The sequence below is a fragment of the Poecile atricapillus genome, chromosome 1 (assembly GCF_030490865.1).
Source record: "Poecile atricapillus isolate bPoeAtr1 chromosome 1, bPoeAtr1.hap1, whole genome shotgun sequence".
Lineage (NCBI taxonomy): Eukaryota > Metazoa > Chordata > Aves > Passeriformes > Paridae > Poecile > Poecile atricapillus.
This window is the reverse complement of record NC_081249.1, coordinates 98091073-98108619: the sequence shown is the minus strand read 5'-3', so window position 1 is coordinate 98108619 and position 17547 is coordinate 98091073. Positions and strand designations below refer to the sequence as shown.

The window sequence follows — 17547 nt, the reverse complement described above, 5'->3', positions numbered from 1 at the left end:
TTCCAGGCCACTTGTGCCAATCCTTAGAGCAAGAAGCTCTGGCTGAAGAGCTGAACTGAACACACTGAAATACATAAGTAGAAACAAAGCCTGACTTTACAAAGTCCTTCTGAGCAATAGGACATTATGGCTCATTCTTAGAACCAGTACAAATATGTTTTTATCACCTTCACACATCTTGTACAACAAACAAAACATGTCTATGCATCCTTGCAAAAGTCATTTTCAGAGAATTAGGAAGAACAGAGAGCAATATTCACACAGCACTACATAAACAAGAGAACTTAGCTTGGAAGAACAAAAGACCAGGCTCAAAAGCTCTGACCTGCAAGGGTATTTTCCTATCAGGCAGCACATGCCCTTAGGAAGGAAGAATCCTGAATTGAACTTGGATGCAAACGTATTTCTCAAGTTTCTAAGTTCACAAGTACTCAACCAGTAAGCTACAAATCAACAGCTCATCACCATTTTTTCACCAACCAATATCAGAAAGTAATGTGCATAGGGCAGATATTTTAGTAACAAAGAGATAGTTGATATAGTAAGTTTAACAGTCATGTAAGAACTTGCAGGAAGTTTAGGAATTCTGTACTTGATTCTGACACCAGTCACCTGGTCTTACCTGAATATCCCTGAGTCTACTTTGCAATCTGCAAAATGGGGGTGGGTAGCACTGGCTCTGAAATGTTTGTAAAATGTAGTTAGTTGATGCCTGCAAAAGCATGCAACAAAAGAGTAAAATGTTATTACACCCTAAAAACATGCTGTTTAAAAAAATACATAATATATAAATGACAACACTACTTGTGTTCTACAATACACACTCTCAAAAGATTTTGTTATATGCCTGTTTAGAAGGTGAATTGTTTTGATTCTCTGGTAGGATGGACCTAAGGTCCATCTCTGCAGAGAAAGAACTTTTTCTAGATCTTCACAATCAAACAAAATTGAGCCTCAGTGTAAAATCTTCCCCCAAGTATTATCACACAACTACAATTAATGCAACTGCCATTTTACCCTGATGGGACTAACGAAAAAAAAAACCAACCAAACAACTAATGTGGACAACTCTTCTCACCTTTCTGCCCTGCTACTCACAAGTTTTTCTTTTAGAAACTGCACAACACTTTACATGGGGAAGAAGCTATCACCATACCAAGTTTGTAATTGGTGAAATTGCTTTTTTTGGTCTCTGTAGATGAAAAGGCTGCAGTGACATACTCTACCTTTATTCTAAGGCTACTGCATACTTTCAACCACATTTGTAAAACTGGGAAATTCACACCAATCATCAGTATCATTATATGGTAAAGTACAGATGATCCTTCAAAAAACCTCAATGAGATCCATAAATTCTGACTTGTAAGAAAATCTTTATTTCCACTGAAGTCTGTAACAAATTTCTCACTGAACTCCGCATGACAGTGATTACACCTAATGGCGTGCAGCTCCTGGGCAACAGCATAGCTCTTTTTTGGATGGGAAATGAGGGAAATCACACATATGGTAAGCTGCCCCCTTCACTTTTAGTGTGTGGAAGAAGTACTTGGGGAAGCAACAGAACCCATTTTGCAGACAGTGCACAACATGTATGATACTTAGCAAAGGACATTCCTCTGCAGTTTACCTTACACAAACATGGAGTGCTCAGGCAAAGACAGTGAACCTGCTTTTCCACTCCCTCTATGCTTGGCTAGGGCCACCATGAAAGCAGACTGCTTGGCAACCACTTTGGTTGAGCACTAGCAGAAATGTTTCTGGTTCCTCAGTTTAAAATTGTTCCAAGAAAAAGACTGGCCCATCATCTAAATATGGACTGCCAGTTGATTATTTCACTAAGTTCATCCATCTGACTAACTCTCCAAAGAAAGAAAAAAAAGTGAGTTTTAATTGAAGTGATGGGATACCACCACCTCTATTACTCACTGCCACCTCTTCCCCTATCCTAAATAAAAAATAAGAAGAAATGAGGATGTCTCATTCTTCTGATCAAGTGCTACTGATGTAATTTCAGCCGTGTTTTAAACACACACTGCTCCTAACTGGTTTTGCCACAATCCCCCAAACTAACACAACCAAATTCTGTTCAGCAGTCTCAGCAGAATTGCACAAGCTCACATCAACTCTGACTTCAGACCAAAGTGAATTTTACACGCAGATTTTTTTGCCTGACCAGTAGCCCATTTCAATGTCATCTAGCAGGAGAACACTGCTAAGCACATGCGGATTAACAGGTTTTTCTGAGACACTTCAGACAGAACACTGTCAAAGATACCGATTCTCCTGATAAAATCTTGGCTCCAATACTTACTTTCTGAAAGGAAGGAAAGCCTCAACATTTCACATGTCTAAGGGGGGGAGTGGGGAGGAAGAAGCAAGTTAGGACAAGAATAATCCAATCCTATGAAAGTAATTATAAAATCAGCCACATTGTAGAATCATAGAATGGTTTAGGTTGAAAGGGACCTTGAAGGTCATCTAATTCAAACTCCCCAGCTATGGACAGGGATACCTTCAACTAGACCAGCTTGCTCAAGCCCCATCCAGCCTGGCCTTGAACACTTCCAGGGACGGTGCAACCACAACTTCTCTGGGCAGGCTGTGCAGTCATCCCATCGCAGCAGAGACTTTCTTCCTAATATGTAATCTAAATCTACTCTCTTTCAGTTTGAAGCCATTACCCCTTGTCCTGTCACCACCTGCTCTCGTGAAATCATGCTCTCTCCATCTCTCTCACAGGCCACATGAGGAACTGGAAAGCTGCTACAAGGTCTTTCTGGAGCCATGTCTTTTCCAAGTTGAAAAATCCCAACTCTCTGCTTGTTCCCATAGGAAAGGTGCTGCAGCCCTCTGATCAACTGCATACCCCCCCTCTGGACTTGCTCCAACAGGTCCATGCCTTTATTATACTGGGGATCACGGAGCTGGAAGCAGGTCTCCAGGTGAAGTGCACCAGAGAACACAACACTCCTGTGCACAAGAGCAGCACAGTGGGTGAGAAGTAAAGCATTCTGCTGGAACACTTTTGTTAAAGAAAAGCAAATTATTTTAGAGCAGTTAAAACCAAGAATGCTTCAGCAATAAACAGCTCCTATCAAAAAGGTTACCTAAATATGTGACTAGGCTATTTTCTTGATCTTGAATTAAAGGTGAAAATGATGACCCTTTCAGGATGAGTGATCCATCCTACTTTGGCTTATTCCCTTATGAATAAGAAATACTCAGTAATTTTCCCATTTCAATTTTTTAAGGAAGGTTTTCTTTTGATTTCTTAATAAAAATTGACCATTTTAAACATTTGCAGCTTACAATATCACTTTGACCTTTGCTTCAATTTTCCTCTGATTTCTATTCAGCTTTCTAATCTTATCATATTTAGTTCTACTAGACCACAATAACTGCTGAGACTTTAGATATCCTATACATTGATACAAAATAATACAAACCAGAAAAACAGGGAAAATAAAGCATTGTGAAACCTATGTTTGCACCAGAGAGTAAAGGCCATAATACCACCTCTTGAAGTGTGTATCTTCTCTTTTTTGTGTGGCAGGGGCAAAACTGCATTTGTACACAGTTTGTGTAACTGGACTACCAGGCCTCAGGCACACTCTGCATTTTTGAGCACAACTCTTCTCCTACCTGAGGTCTAACTCTGCATTCCTTAATGGTCACAAATACTGCTACACAGTTCCCCTGCTGCAGAAAAAATGGTGTGGAGCTGCAGAGTCAATACATGTTATCAAGCTCTTTGACTGCTCCGATGCTATTAATATTTTGGTAGGGTGGGGGTTAGAATTTGTGTCAGCCACAGAGCTGCTATGGCATATATACCATTTTTTCCCCTTACTTCTTTTCCCTCTAATACATTAGCAATACATGCAGCATAAAGTAACAACAGGGTTTCATGTTTTGCTTTCTCTCACCAGCAGTGCTAGATTCTTTCCTGGATGTTGTGAAGTACCCCCTCAACCATTAAAGTTATAATCACATACCACATAGTCAAAAGAAAAGCTTGTAACAGCAATTTTAAGATAATTTTTTTTAATGTTAAGTACAGATCTGTGTAAACAGAGATCTGTTGATCTCTATCTTTCAGAAGTTACAGAGGGGTCTAGCACCCACAAAAAAAGAAATATTAATATGGCCAGTGTTACCTAGTCAGCCATGCTGCATTCCTTAATGGCAAGAGGTACTGCTCAAGGTATCTGCTATTACAAACAGGAACCAGATAATAAATGCAAAAGTCATCTAAAAAAATATATTCTGCTTAACAGAAACAGATACTGTTACAAATGAACTCTTTCTAAATGGAGAAATCATATCCACATTTCAGATGTTATTGTTGCTACGTGTATTTTAACAAAAAAAATACCTAACTGCAATTTGCCTTTAAATTATTACAAACCACTGTTAAATTCCACTGTCATATTACATAACTCGATTTATATGAAATTAAAATAAATTGCAAATGTTTGATATCAAAACTGTAAACAAAGCTCAAATACTCAACAGGTAAGTCTTCCTTGAAGTACCGAGAACAAGTATTACGTTTAGAACTAAGTTACCTGAAACTAATACCTTCCATTGCATCTGCAGAGACTTTGATCCATAAGTCACTTAATGGCACTTCCTGTAAAGCCGAGAAACTAACTGGGAACTGAAAGAGCAAGATTATTTGTTTTCCTTCTTTTCTGAGAAAACAAAGAAGTTTGAGTTCCGTTATTTTTAAATGCTTGCATTTGGATAAGCAGAATCAGTTACCTTACTAGGGATAATACTTTTATTTTAAGGGGAAAAATCTGCTTGCATTTACTTGTGTGTTTGTGCATGAGTGTAATTTTATTAAGTAGGACATTATTAAAGGCCACAATTAAAAAAAGGCATAATTTGTAATGTCCTAAATAAAAACTTTCTTAACAGTTGCAATCTAGGTAAATGTACATAAGCCATGAAATCACTTAGAAGGTGTGCAGGCACACAGTGCATGCTCTGAAATAACAAAAAAAGGAAAGGCTAAATTTAGCAACATATTTTAAAGGTTGTCTACCAATAGAGACTGCTTCTGAAAAAACAAAAAAACCAAAGCAAAATGAGATTACAAGCACCAATTTGAACCAAGTGTTTTTTGAGCAAAATCCTGATTTAAATCAGTTCAATAGGTATAACTGGAATGTCAAGGCAGCAGACACGTGAGCATACATAAAGAGGGGCTCACAAGGGCCAGGAATAGGAGGCATAAAACCCTCTCTGCTCTTAGTGTGCCTGCCCCCACTCTCTCCTTCAGCCCTACTCAATCTCTGCAAAGCCTGTTAAGAGTTCCATAAAACACTGTCCCCCACTCCAAGATATTATTTTCCCTTTAGGATCCTTGAATAAGAGAGCACGGACTGTCCCCACTGTAGACCTGAACTGTGCCCTTCTCTCACGTAACCCACTCCAGGGGGATGTCTGTGACGACAACCTTACCTCCCATTTTGATTTCCTTCTTTCTGCGAAGAGCAACAGTAAACATAAAATGCAGGCCTGTAGGTCCATCCAGGGAAGCAAGACTGCACACACAAACCAGATCAGTCGTGGCAGAGAAAGCAGCAGAACCTTCTTAGACAAAACACAGTATCTGGTGAGTTTTCTCAGGTGCTTCCCTCTGTGCACTCCAGCATCCTCTCACTCACTTCGGGCCCCATCAGCACATGGCACAGCGAAACAGAAAGCTCGACAGGGACATCCTCGAGAGTCCACTTCACTATATAAATAAATAATCCATTTCCTCTAGACATATCTCTCAGGAGGGCAGGATCTTCCTTTGCTGGTTAAAAACCAGGAAGATGTCGCAGGCACACAGTCCCAAAGCTTTGTTTAGAGCTCCCACCTGAACAGCAGGCCAGCCCTGAGTAGCAGCAAACTAAGCGATTTCCAAACCGGCAACTGAGTATCCATTCAACAGCTTCCTCCAAAGAACTCTGAAGGACCAAACCATGGGAGGGCCCTCACAATGTGAGACTTTGCCTGGGTCACTTCAAAGCATGGACTTCATTTACCTTCTGCTGCTTTGGCACACAGTGCTGAGGTGAGACAGATGAGCACAAGCGCATTCAAGAGATGTGAGGAAAATACTTAACACTCAAAAATTGTTTTACACACACACACACACAGAAGCAATTTTCTCATATTAATGGAAATCTCATAGTGATAAGAAATGGACAAATTCAACCATTACACTTTAAGTCATTTACTTCCCTTATTTAAGGTCTTCTATACAAAGAAATGAAGTTAAAAACTTCCTTCCCCTGCTCTACTTCTGACACTTGTACTCTTTATTTAGTCCAATATTTTTAAAAGAATGGCACTGAAGCTTCTGCTTACTCTTTTAGCACTAAAACACAGTTTTAATCAATACAACAGAGGAAGTAAATTGTGAAAAATTGCCTGCATTAATATATTTGCTACCAGCTTTGTCATTCTTTCATTTGCACACACCAAATTTCCCCTTATAAACACCTCTGTTTCTCCAAAAGCAGCTGGAAATTAATTATGCTGTTTTTATTTCCTTATTAATTCATATGCTATAGTTCTGTAATCAGTGCAGGATCACGCTGCAATTTTGCATACTTGTTTCAAAATACATTATGAGCACTTGATGACTGATGTTTAATATGATGTATGAAAGAGCATCTCAAACAAATTAGAGGGAATACAAATAAAGAAACTTAAATAAGAAAAAGAATTACACATATATTTAAACAAGAGCTAAACCCGGGAACTCACAAGTGTGTGGCATGGAACACTGACAGATTCAAACTGAGCTAAGCAGGAAGTTTACACTACTCAACATGAAATTTGTATATAAAGAAATCTTTTGCAAAAAGAAAGAAGAGCTAAAGACAGATTTACCAATGAAGTGTAGGTGAAAATAGCACTTCTTTCCAAATCCATCATCTCTGACCATCAATTTGCAGTACATCAGAATTCTTTCCTTCCCTAGACAGACAGCCAACTTGTGAAGCAAACATACTTGAACAAAATGGCTTACGTGCCAGAAGACTTATCATCTACCAAATGGCATTCTCACACTCCATGGTCTTCCACTCTCTTTTCATTTACAGGAACTCAGCATGCTTCAGCAATGTCTCTGTCTATTCCCAGCTCTTCCTACATGGCTCACAATCAGGTCGGGGATGGCCTGTAAGTTTGTGAGCACAACAGGTGCCAGTCCCTGACAGGACTATCTGCACATCAGTAGCTAAGAATAATGTGAATCTGCAGCTTTCCTGAGGAATTACAGGCCACCAGGAACTGCAGCCAGCAAACCTGCAAAGGGGTGCATGTTGCTGACACAGGTCTAGCTCTGGCTTTTTGTTCAGGAATTCACCTGCAGTTGTAACTGCAGGATTGGGCTCTTCAGCCATGAGGTCAAGAGAAACTGATGCTCCTGTAGTTCACCCTGGAGCTCAGCATGATGTTGCTAACTGTAGCTCACTGTAGGCAGGATGTGATTGAAAGACCACCACTTAGGGAAAGCAAACCCAAACATGGCCAACCACAAAAATGAAATGAGGTAAGAAATCAAGTCCTTCCTCACTCCTTCCATTCTCATCTAATGTTTTCTTTATTCAGCTTCACCTTCAAATTTCTCATGAAGTCTCTCTTAAACACCACTTTGGCAACCACAAAACAATGCATTCTCTCACATACACAAACAAAAACTTAGAGTTACTTGTTTCATAGAAGAACATAGGCTGCAGAGGGAAGGTGTACTATTCTACTGCAAGAGACATAACCCTGACTATTACTGTGTGGCATGTTTTCCCCACTGCCATTGCTGGGTACCTCTTGACTGTGCAAGGCGTGAGTACAAATGAAAAACAGACACTCAAAACAAAAACACAACTTCTAAAAAGGTTCAAGTTTAAAAGTCCTTATGTAACTGGCAGAAAAAAACATGTTGGAGAAAGAATTGAAAGGTATTGGTTGCAAGCTGTCAAGAGGCACTGCCTGACACTAAGCAGCACAGTACAGTCACCAATCCTTGACCCAGCTCACCAGTGGCACAAGACCAGGCTTTAAGACTTCCTGACTTGAATCCTGCAACAGGCCAGCTCAGATCTCATCAAGAGAGCCAAGGAGCACTTTAATGCTTGTGCCTAACCCTGCCATGGGCACCTCGGGGTTTCAGAAGCACAGGACAAAGCCCCTCCCAGGAGTGAGTGTGGCAGAAATCTTCCTGTTGCTACACCTGTGTAAGAGGAAAGCGAGTGATTCCACAGCCAGGAACGCAGTTAGGGACGCTCCACAATGTCTCAAAGCAGAAAATTTGCTACACACATAATGCCTTTCAGAAAGAAAATATCATAAACCCCCAAATAAAACACCACACACAGAAGGAAGACACCTTCCCACTTTCCCTCAGAAAGGGAAGGTGTAGACAGGACTTGATAAGCTTCTTGTCAAAGTTTCCACTTGCATTAAGTTCTATAGATCCCGTGTTGTGCAAATCCTATGATTTACCTTTGCTGAATGAAGCTCTGTGACATTGAGGGTCAATAAAATGCTGCTTCTTACTTTCAGCATTTGCTACATTTTATAAAATCTCTTATATAGAGACACCCACGTGGAAGATTTCTGACAATAAAAATTCCATGCTTCCTAAGCAACTGATTTTCTTAGTGTAGCCTCATAAAATCCTGTTAACTTTCCTTCCCCTCGCTAAAAACTGAAATGTTGTTGCACTAGGTTTCTTTGTACTCAGATATGCCTGAAGCTAGTTTATTTTCACATGCTGAATTGTCCACGCTCATAGGAACTTGCTATTACATTATGCATTTGTGTGCTATAAATGAAAAAGCACAAACACTGTAAAGTGTCAAAACCATGCTTTTCCTCTTCGCTGATTCATTTTTTAGGTAATTAAATTTATAAATATTAGAAATAATAAAATGCTGATACCATTATGAGAATACTACAAATAGGTCTACACCCAGGCATTAAGTGTGCTTTACTCCTCAAATATATATCAAATTTTTTCATCAAATTTTTATTTTAAGTAACAGAACACCAGTAAAAAGCAAATCTGAAAATCTTACATGATTATTCTCTAGAAATAAAAGTTCAGTAAGCAAGTTACCCTATTCATCACAATACTGCCAGAGTGCCAAAGCAGTTGCTTGTCAATTCCACATTTTATAAGAAAAACAGTTGTTATTTTGCATTAGATTATCAATATGAAAAAAATAATTTAATTGTGAAGAACTATTTCACATGAATCACATTTTAAAAACTTCACTATGAGGAATAATTTTTTTCCGTGCATTAACTTCACAAAGTCAGTATTAAATAAATAGGGGTAATAAATACTGCAATAAACAGCAGTTTAAATACCATGTTTACTGGCAAAAGCTCTTAAGTAAGCTCTCCTCCTACTTTACACTGTCTTGTCAATAAATACAACCAAACTGTAAGTCAGTAAACTTCACAACATTCTGAAGGTGGGATTTTCTTTTTTTTTTAAGCAGCATTATGAATGTAAGCAGAGTATTGGAAGAAAATGTCCAAGTGGCACAGAATTCAGTGAGACTACTCTCATCCCAAGACAGGCACTTACCAGGAAAGCTTCAGAGCAGTAGCATACACCAAGGGAAAGGACACAAAACTAAGAAGTCAGATGCAGATTTGATTCCATTCCCAGCTAATGCTAACCTGCTAAGTGACTGCAGGCAAACCTACGCTCCTTCACAGCTTTTCATCTCAGAAGCCTTAAACAGGGAAAAAAATTATTGTTCCTGATCTTGAGGTGTATGATTACACTATGACTTGTGTACTTCACCAGACAGGACAGAAGTACATAAATAAGGCAAGGCCTACAACTGCCAATTATTAATAATATCACTAGTATTGAGAAAATCGTATGTGCTTTTCTCCTTTTCAAAACAGCAGCCCATCAAGCCATTCCTAAATTCAGAGTAATCCATTGGCTGGTTCAGTTCTTAACCCTTTTGAAACTATCAAGAAGGATGACAGCTGTAGGAGTCTTTTGTGAAATTCCCATGTCCACCAGGATCACACTCACCCCACTATTCACACAGAAACACTGTATCATTACTGATCTTAAAAAATAACAAAAAAATAATCAAAAGAAAGTAAATCCTAATAATCTCTTGACATGAAGCAGAACGAAAAACCTTCTGGCAGTAATAACCCTAGTAAAGGGAGAAACATAGTAGAAGGAAAAGAAATAAACTTAATACTATAGAAGTCAGAAGGATGACTTTAACCTATTTCCTCTCAAGAATATTTTGAAATACATGTAAGTTCACTCCAGCTTTATAGACCCCTAAGTAATAATGAAAACATTAATTATTAAGTTTACAGTAAGCTATAACAGTATCTATGCTGTTTTGACAAATTTAAATCACTTGTGAAAACTGTCCCAATATATGGGCACCATATGATTTAATGATACAAGGAAGTACTGTCAATCTCCATTTAGAAGTGACATACGGCTATGCTTCTGAAAGTAAAGACTTTGGAAGCCATCAGCTAGCCAAATCTGTGCTGCTGATTCCACTGGTGGCCACAGCAGGCCATCCTCACAACAGGGTACAAGAAGTCCAACCTGGGTCCAGAACTTGGAAAGCAACTCCTGGTTTTGACTACATCACTTGCCAGAGCTCACAGAGACAGCCTGCAACACACTCAAAAATTAAAATGAGAGTTTCAGTTCAGTTCCAATTTTAATTTACAGTACCTTCCTCCACCAAGGAACCACCTTCAGATAAAGAAGGGGATCTGAACACTACATAAGCTATGGCTACAGTTGGAAGAGAAGCAGTGTCTCATCTCCCAGGTGTCCAAATTTCATTGCAGGTACATTTACAAACTTCACATCGCAGCAGAGCCCTGCACACCACAGGTGTCACTGACCTTACCTGAACCTTTTCCAGCACCAAATGTCAGCGCTCCACACTGCTCGTCCCAGCTCACTCAGTCAAGATCTCCTCTCTTCACACCACTCTTTCCCCAGCTCTGTGCCAGAAGACTGCCCTGCCTAACGCCATGTTCACGAGCTCCAGAGACACTGCGCATCCTCAGCCCACAGACCACGAGCGGCAGCAACCTGGAAGAACTTTAAGCTCTGAATGCGAGCAATCATACCAGTGAATTTAACAAGACTTGTCATCTGCTTCAAGATATTCACATGCTTACAGGATCGCCAGCTATGGAACCACTAATTTATGAACAAAGTGTATTAAGAGCATTCCGGATGAACAGGAAAAACATTAGTTACAAAATAATGGCATGATTACCTCTGATATTTTATGTGGAAAACTGACATTTAATATCTTTAATTATTCACACAAGAGCTATGAAAGAGAAAGGTTTTCTTCCTTGAAGGGAAAAAAATACATGGACAAATTCCTCTCACCATCACTCCTACACTCCTTTCCTAAATAAACCTCCTGCTGAAGCCAATGGACGTTTTGCAAGCAATGAGCTTGCAGCAAACAGCCCCCAAAAAACTCCAAAGTGTCAAGGGCAAGCTTCTTAAATGTTCACCTCCATACAGAAACCAGCTACATTTCTGCTAAATTATGTGCCTGCTTGACATGGTTTACCAGCTTGCTGTGCCAGGAGGGACAGTAGTGTGCAACAAACTTTTAGGAGCTTAGGCCAATTTTTGAAGCCTCCACAGGGCCCCTTGCTAAGCAGCTCCTCACCTTCTATCTTGTGATACACCAGCCCTGCACTGGCACTCGCCAAGCAAACCAGAACTCCTGTACGTCAAGACTGAATGACTAAAACCCATTCAAGAATAGTTACTTTAGTGAGAGCTGTGTAATAAAAGAAATCTTCTCTTTTACCAAAATAAAAGTTCCCTAAAGTAAATGGAGATTTCTACTCATGGACAAATCTAACAAAATCTCTATTCCTGCCTTAACTAGGCGCACTATTTTCATTGCATTTTTTTGAGCTACAAGGAAATGTTATTTCTTCTCTTCCTCTAAAGTTCCTATTATGCCTTTTACTAAAAATGATACCCTACCCTTCACTTTGTTCAAGCCAGCTCAGCATCAGGTGAGACATGCACTTAGCACTATGCACAAAACCAATGTCCACTACTCTCCAAGTGTGGGAAGATTTTGATCAGCACTTCACTGCCAGATCAACATTCCATGCACCCAAAAGACTTCATAACAAAACTAAAACCAGATAATGACTCAAGACCTTAGTCAAGGTCTCTGAGCTACTCTTGTTCAGTATCCTTTACTATTACTTGAAATAAAGAACATGTCCTTAGCACTTACAGCACTCTCATGTGACTCTTACCTGAAAACACAGAAAATAAAGTTCAGAAATCGGTACATTTGTATTCAGCCTTGATCAACATTTTGAAGCCTATCTGCCAGTTTTCAATTTCCAGATGCATTTTTACTTGGAAAAAAATGTTGCACCAATTACTTTTCATAGAATACAATCCTTGTCAGTAACACTATAAAATCAAAAGCAGTATTCTCCTATACAACTAGTCTGTCATAAAAAAATTTCAGTAATTGAATTTGGTGTTTATACTCTGAGACCTATACATACCAACCACACTGCACACAAAATCCAAAAACCTGAAATTTGGGTGTAAATCTGCAGGAACTGGAGAACAGCAGAATTCTCCCTTCAAACCAACTGCCCACAGTGGTTATCCCAGCCTTAACACTAGCTTTATGGTCATAATATCACACCGGAACAGCTGCTCCCAACAGCCCCCTTCAAGTCAGCATGTTTGGGACCATCACTTATCCTATGTCTGCTATCCACTGCCTGCAAAAGGTCAAGAGTATGTTATTAATCATTTGCATTTATGAGTACTAAGCTTACCCCAAATGCATGTCTTGTCTTGTTTTTAATTATTTGCGGAATAGTATCAAGAAGAAACGCTACCTCCCACTTCCCATTTTGGGCCAAACACAGGACAGTGACACCAGGGGCAATTGTACGAGAAGTGCTCCAAGTGACATTTTATGTCATCTATAAATGTGACCCTAGAAATTTAGAACCTCATCTTTAAACTACCACTTCCACTTCACCTTAAAAGGTGTCAAATCCTTCAAAACTTATCGTAACTTTTCCCAGTATGAAGATAAAAAAAAAATACTGCTGCGTACCTGAAAGATTAGGAATACTAGTAAATTAGTCACTAAGATACATATTTCAAATTGATTGGTATCTGCATTCATCAATGCCAAAAGAAAAAACAGCAACACAGAATGAGCATGGATGGAATTCTAATTAGCTCCCAGTTTAAGTGTTAAAACTGAACAACTCTTGTTGCAGCAGCATTACAGTTCTGCTAAACTTCTCACTGATTCTTGACCTCCAGTTTTCTAATTACCTATTCAGTTTACATTCTCATACTTTTCTACCACTGAATTTTAAAAGGACTTTACACGCTCATTAAATTTTCGACCCGTGTGTTGGACTTTGCATATTCTGATGTTACTTTGGTTTAAAACTTTCCCCCTAAGTCAATCAGCTGATTATCTTTACAAAGTTTGAGGGACAAGAAAAACCACTTGAAAAAAAAAATAAATAAGTGAAGAGAGCTCTGAATATGCACAGCCTTTTAATTCCCAGGTTACTTGGAGGCACCTCTACATACGAGCTTTGTATTCTAGCAGCAGCTATTAGCACCTGGAGAAGACATGTTTTCTGAGGTGCTAAATCCAGAACAAGCACCTTTCTCATAAAAAGTGGCAGCATGAGGACTTCTATCTTACCAACAACAACCAAGTTCTTTTTTCATGTGTATAGTTTACATACTTACCCAGGAAGGCAAATGGAAATTACAGACAGACGAAGATGAAGCTGTCTCAAAGCCTTTGTCATGTGATAGTGACCTATAAAGTATCAAATAAAGGCACATCATCAGCACACCATGCTTTTACAATATTACAACTCACCACATCGCCAACAAGAGGAGAGATCCCAAAACTTGAAACTTGCTTCCTCGTCACCCCTATCCCAGGTAAGTTGCCATTAAAACAAGATGACAGTTGCAGGAAACCGTAAGGAGCAAACAAAAGATGCACCGTGTCTTTAGAGGGCATTAGGAGTGGGCAAATGGAGCAAATCATCTAAGTGTGCATCAGCAGGGTGGGTTATTCTTCCTCCATCTCTCTCTCTCTCTCGCACGGATGCATGTTTATGAACGCACCCAGACACATATACATACGCACAGGGATGCATCACGTAATTATTTACATGCACCCACAGTAACACTCGCATGTTTTATCAAAATAAAAGACAGAAAGTTGACCACCATCTGCAAGGAGGCATACATAACAATAACCCCCGGGAACTTACACAAGTGAGCGATCAATCCCCGCGCGTGGATAAGCAAAACAACGCAAAAATTAACAACAAGAATAAGCCGCCAGACCGCAGGTACGAGATCCACCCGGGGAAAGAGACAGACAGACAGAGCTACGGACGAAGGCTGCGAGGCTGGAGCACAGTTTCAGGTAATGCCCGCTGCCCCCCGGCAGAGCCCAGCAGAGCCGCCCGGAGTGCTGCGGCCGCCCAGCCGCCCCTCCGCCACCGCAGCCCGCGGGGAGCGACCCCCGGCCGCCGCGGGGGGAGCGGCGCTCGCAGCCGCCGCCCGCCCTCCGCCCACCCCCGCCCGTGCAAAGTGTAGGGCCACCGGAATCCGGGCTCCGGGGTGGGGTGGAAAGAAAAGGTATTAAATATGGAGAAAGACCGCCGTGACCCAGGGTTTTCCCGTCTCCCCCCCTCGCCCCCCGCCCCCGGTCACCATCAAGTTTGCATCCTAGTTACAAAATGTCGATCTTGAAGGCTGACAAGACACAGGGAGAGGGGGAGAGAACGAGAGAGAGGGAGAGAGTGAGTGAGAGAGAGAGACGAGAGAGTCCATCTTGCTTTGAGGGGGGAGGAGAGGAGCAATAATGCAGCGCATAAATCTCACCCTCCCGGGGGAAAAGTCTGCACAACACCTTTGGGGGCGGGCGGGCGCGCAGGGAAGGGGCGGCGGCGCGGGGGGCTCCCCGGCCCTCCCAGCTGCCCTCCCCGGCGGGCTCCGGCGAGGCAGGCTGGCAGCAAACACCTCCCTGCTGCTCCCCTCCTCCTCCCCGCGGGCCCGTGCGATGATCCCGCTGCTGCCGCCGCCGCTGCCACCGGGGAGGAGGTGCCGCCGCCGGGAGAGCCCACATGGAGACCGACACCCCGTCCCTGCCCCGGCGGCCGAGCCGGGCCCCTCCGCCGCCCCGCCGGGCTGCGGGACTTGGACGTGTCACCAGCAGGACGGGCAATGGTTTCGGCGCCCCAGGCCCGAGTGACCACCGCCGGCCTGGCGGCGCCCCGGCCTCCCCGCACACACTCACCTCCGCAGAAAACTTTTAACCGCGGGCCTCCCCCGGAAAAAGTGGCGAATCAGCCCCGCACACGGTTAAAGCCCCGCGGCCCCCCGGCTCGGCTGGCGGCGAGCGGGGGAGACCCGGGCACGGTCCTTCCCCGCCCCGGCGGGGAGGGAGGGAGGAGGCAGCAGGCAGGGAGGGAGGGGGCGGGCGGCCGCCTGCCGGTGCCTCTCGCCCCGCCGCCGTGCATGTCGCCTCGGCGGCTCTCGCATCGCTTCGTTTTACCTTCCTCATTCAGCGGCGGCAGCGGGCTGCCACCGATATTCCTAACGCAAACCTGCTGCCGTGCGGCGCCCGGGATTAACGCGACTGCCTCCTTCTCTCCTGCCTCCAACCCTTCCTTCCCCGTCCTCCTCCTCCTCCTCCTCGCAAACCCACACTGGATCGGCTCTCCTCACAGCCATGCAAGTTTCATACATTGCAAATAAACCCGAGAGGAGGAAGAGCGAAGCGCCTGGCGGGGAGCGGGGGGAGGAGGAGGAGGAGGAGGAGGGCTGCTTTCTGTAATTTACCAGCGACCCGATCTCGCAGCAGCAAATAACAGCCGAGCACCCATCCGGCTCCCGGCGGCCCGGAGAGACCCCCCCGAGGCGGCCGCCCCCTCCCCAAGGCGCCCCTCGCCAAGTTTTCTGTCATCGCGACCACCCAATGTCACAACTTACCTTCAGAAATAGGACTTCGCGCGGCCGAGGCCTGCCGCCACCTCCCCCCGGCCCCCGCCCGGCTTCCTCCCTCCCTTTCTCCCTCTCCACCTTAAACTTATTGACACAACATAATCCCGCATCCACGCGAAACTCCGGCAGGGCCGTCCGCCCGCCCCCCCGCTGCCCACCGGGGCCGCCGCCGCCCCGGGTGCATCGCCGATGACTACCGGAAAACGCACAGCCCAACTCTCCGGCCGAGCCCGGCCGCTGCTGTTGTTGTCGGGGTCGGCGCCGGGGTTTTTCCTCCCGCTCCCCGTGCGGCCGCTGGATCGGCTGCTTCCCCCTCTCCGGTTTTATATCCCCCCCCCGCCCTTTCTGCCGGCGGCGGCGGCGCGGAGCCCCCCAGGCCGGCGGCAGCCGATACCGATCCGCGCACTCTCCCCCGCGCCTCGCCGCCCCTCGGGATGAAGTTTCGTTTCTGTCTGCCGCGATTTCCCTGTCAAGTCCCCCCGGAGGCACGCACCGAGCGGCGGCCGGTGGCCATCCCTCCTCCTCCTCGCCCTCCTTCCCCTTCCTCTCTCCGCCGCTGCTCTTGCCTCTCTCTGTGGCGGCGAGAGGTGCCTGGTTTCAAACGCAGCCTGGCACTGGCTGGCCTACCCCCGCCGCCTCTCGGGCTCGGCTCGCTGGTGTTTTAAATGCCCTGCGCTGTACCGCGATCCACTTGGCCCCCTCCTCGTCAAACACCCCCGGTCACCCCTGCCCTCCCGGCCGGGCGGAGGGCTGGCGGCACCAACCCACCCGTCCTCTGCTGCCCAAACTTTCAAAACGAAGGCAGGGCTGGCAAGAGGGAGGAAAAGTGACTGGGAGCCGCGGCAGCCGCCGCGCCGGGCAGGGAAGCTCCGCGCCTCCCTCCCGTCCGCCAGCGCCGCAAGAGGGGCGCGGGGGGCTGCCCCGCCGCTGGGGCGCGGAGCGTAAAGCGTGGGGCGAGGGCACCCATACCTCTCCCTCTCTCTCCCTCCCTCCCTGCCTGCCTGCCTGCCGCTGCCCATCTCCGCCCGCCCGGTGCGGGTCGGCGGGCGGGGGCACTCACCTCGGCGGGGTGCGCACCGCGCCGCTGGGCCGGACGCGGCTCGCAGCGCAGCCCCTCCGCCTCGGCGCCCGCGGAACGCGGCTCCACACAGAGCCATGCAACCCGGGCAGCGCCACAACACTCCCCGCGATATAAGGCGCCCCGCCATTGGCCAGCGCGCTGAGCGACGGGCCCGCCGGCCACTCAGCGCTGCCGTTACACCCGCGGCCCGCGAGGGAGCCGCCGGCGCACACACTCCCCACACACACTCACACAAAGATCGCCGCGCTGCCCCTCGCAGGGTTCGCGGAGCCCCCGGCGGCGGTGCCGGAGCGGGGCAGGGAGCGGGGGCCGCCCGGGGCAGCCCGGAGCCGTGCCGGCCACAGCGCCGGCATCCACTGTCCATTGGCCGCCC

At 45.0% G+C, this 17547-nt stretch overlaps 1 protein-coding gene across 13 annotated transcripts in view; it reads right to left on the bottom strand.

The window, feature by feature from the left end:
• BBX (BBX high mobility group box domain containing) overlaps nt 1-17285 on the bottom strand; it is a 142115-nt gene extending 124830 nt beyond the window's left edge. For 8 of the 13 annotated variants that reach the window (XM_058836226.1, XM_058836292.1, XM_058836270.1 and 5 more), the window contains exons 1-2: nt 17154-17285; nt 13814-13886 (exon numbers count right to left, since the gene is read on the bottom strand). The gene's annotated coding sequence lies outside the window, so the exon portion shown is untranslated. Of the gene's footprint in view, nt 1-13813; nt 13887-15386; nt 15524-16081; nt 16111-16586; nt 16729-17153 lie in introns of those variants that run through there. The other 5 variants (XM_058836236.1, XM_058836330.1, XM_058836246.1 and 2 more) reach the window with 4 other exon arrangements.
• Between the last annotated feature and the right edge of the window lie 262 nt (nt 17286-17547).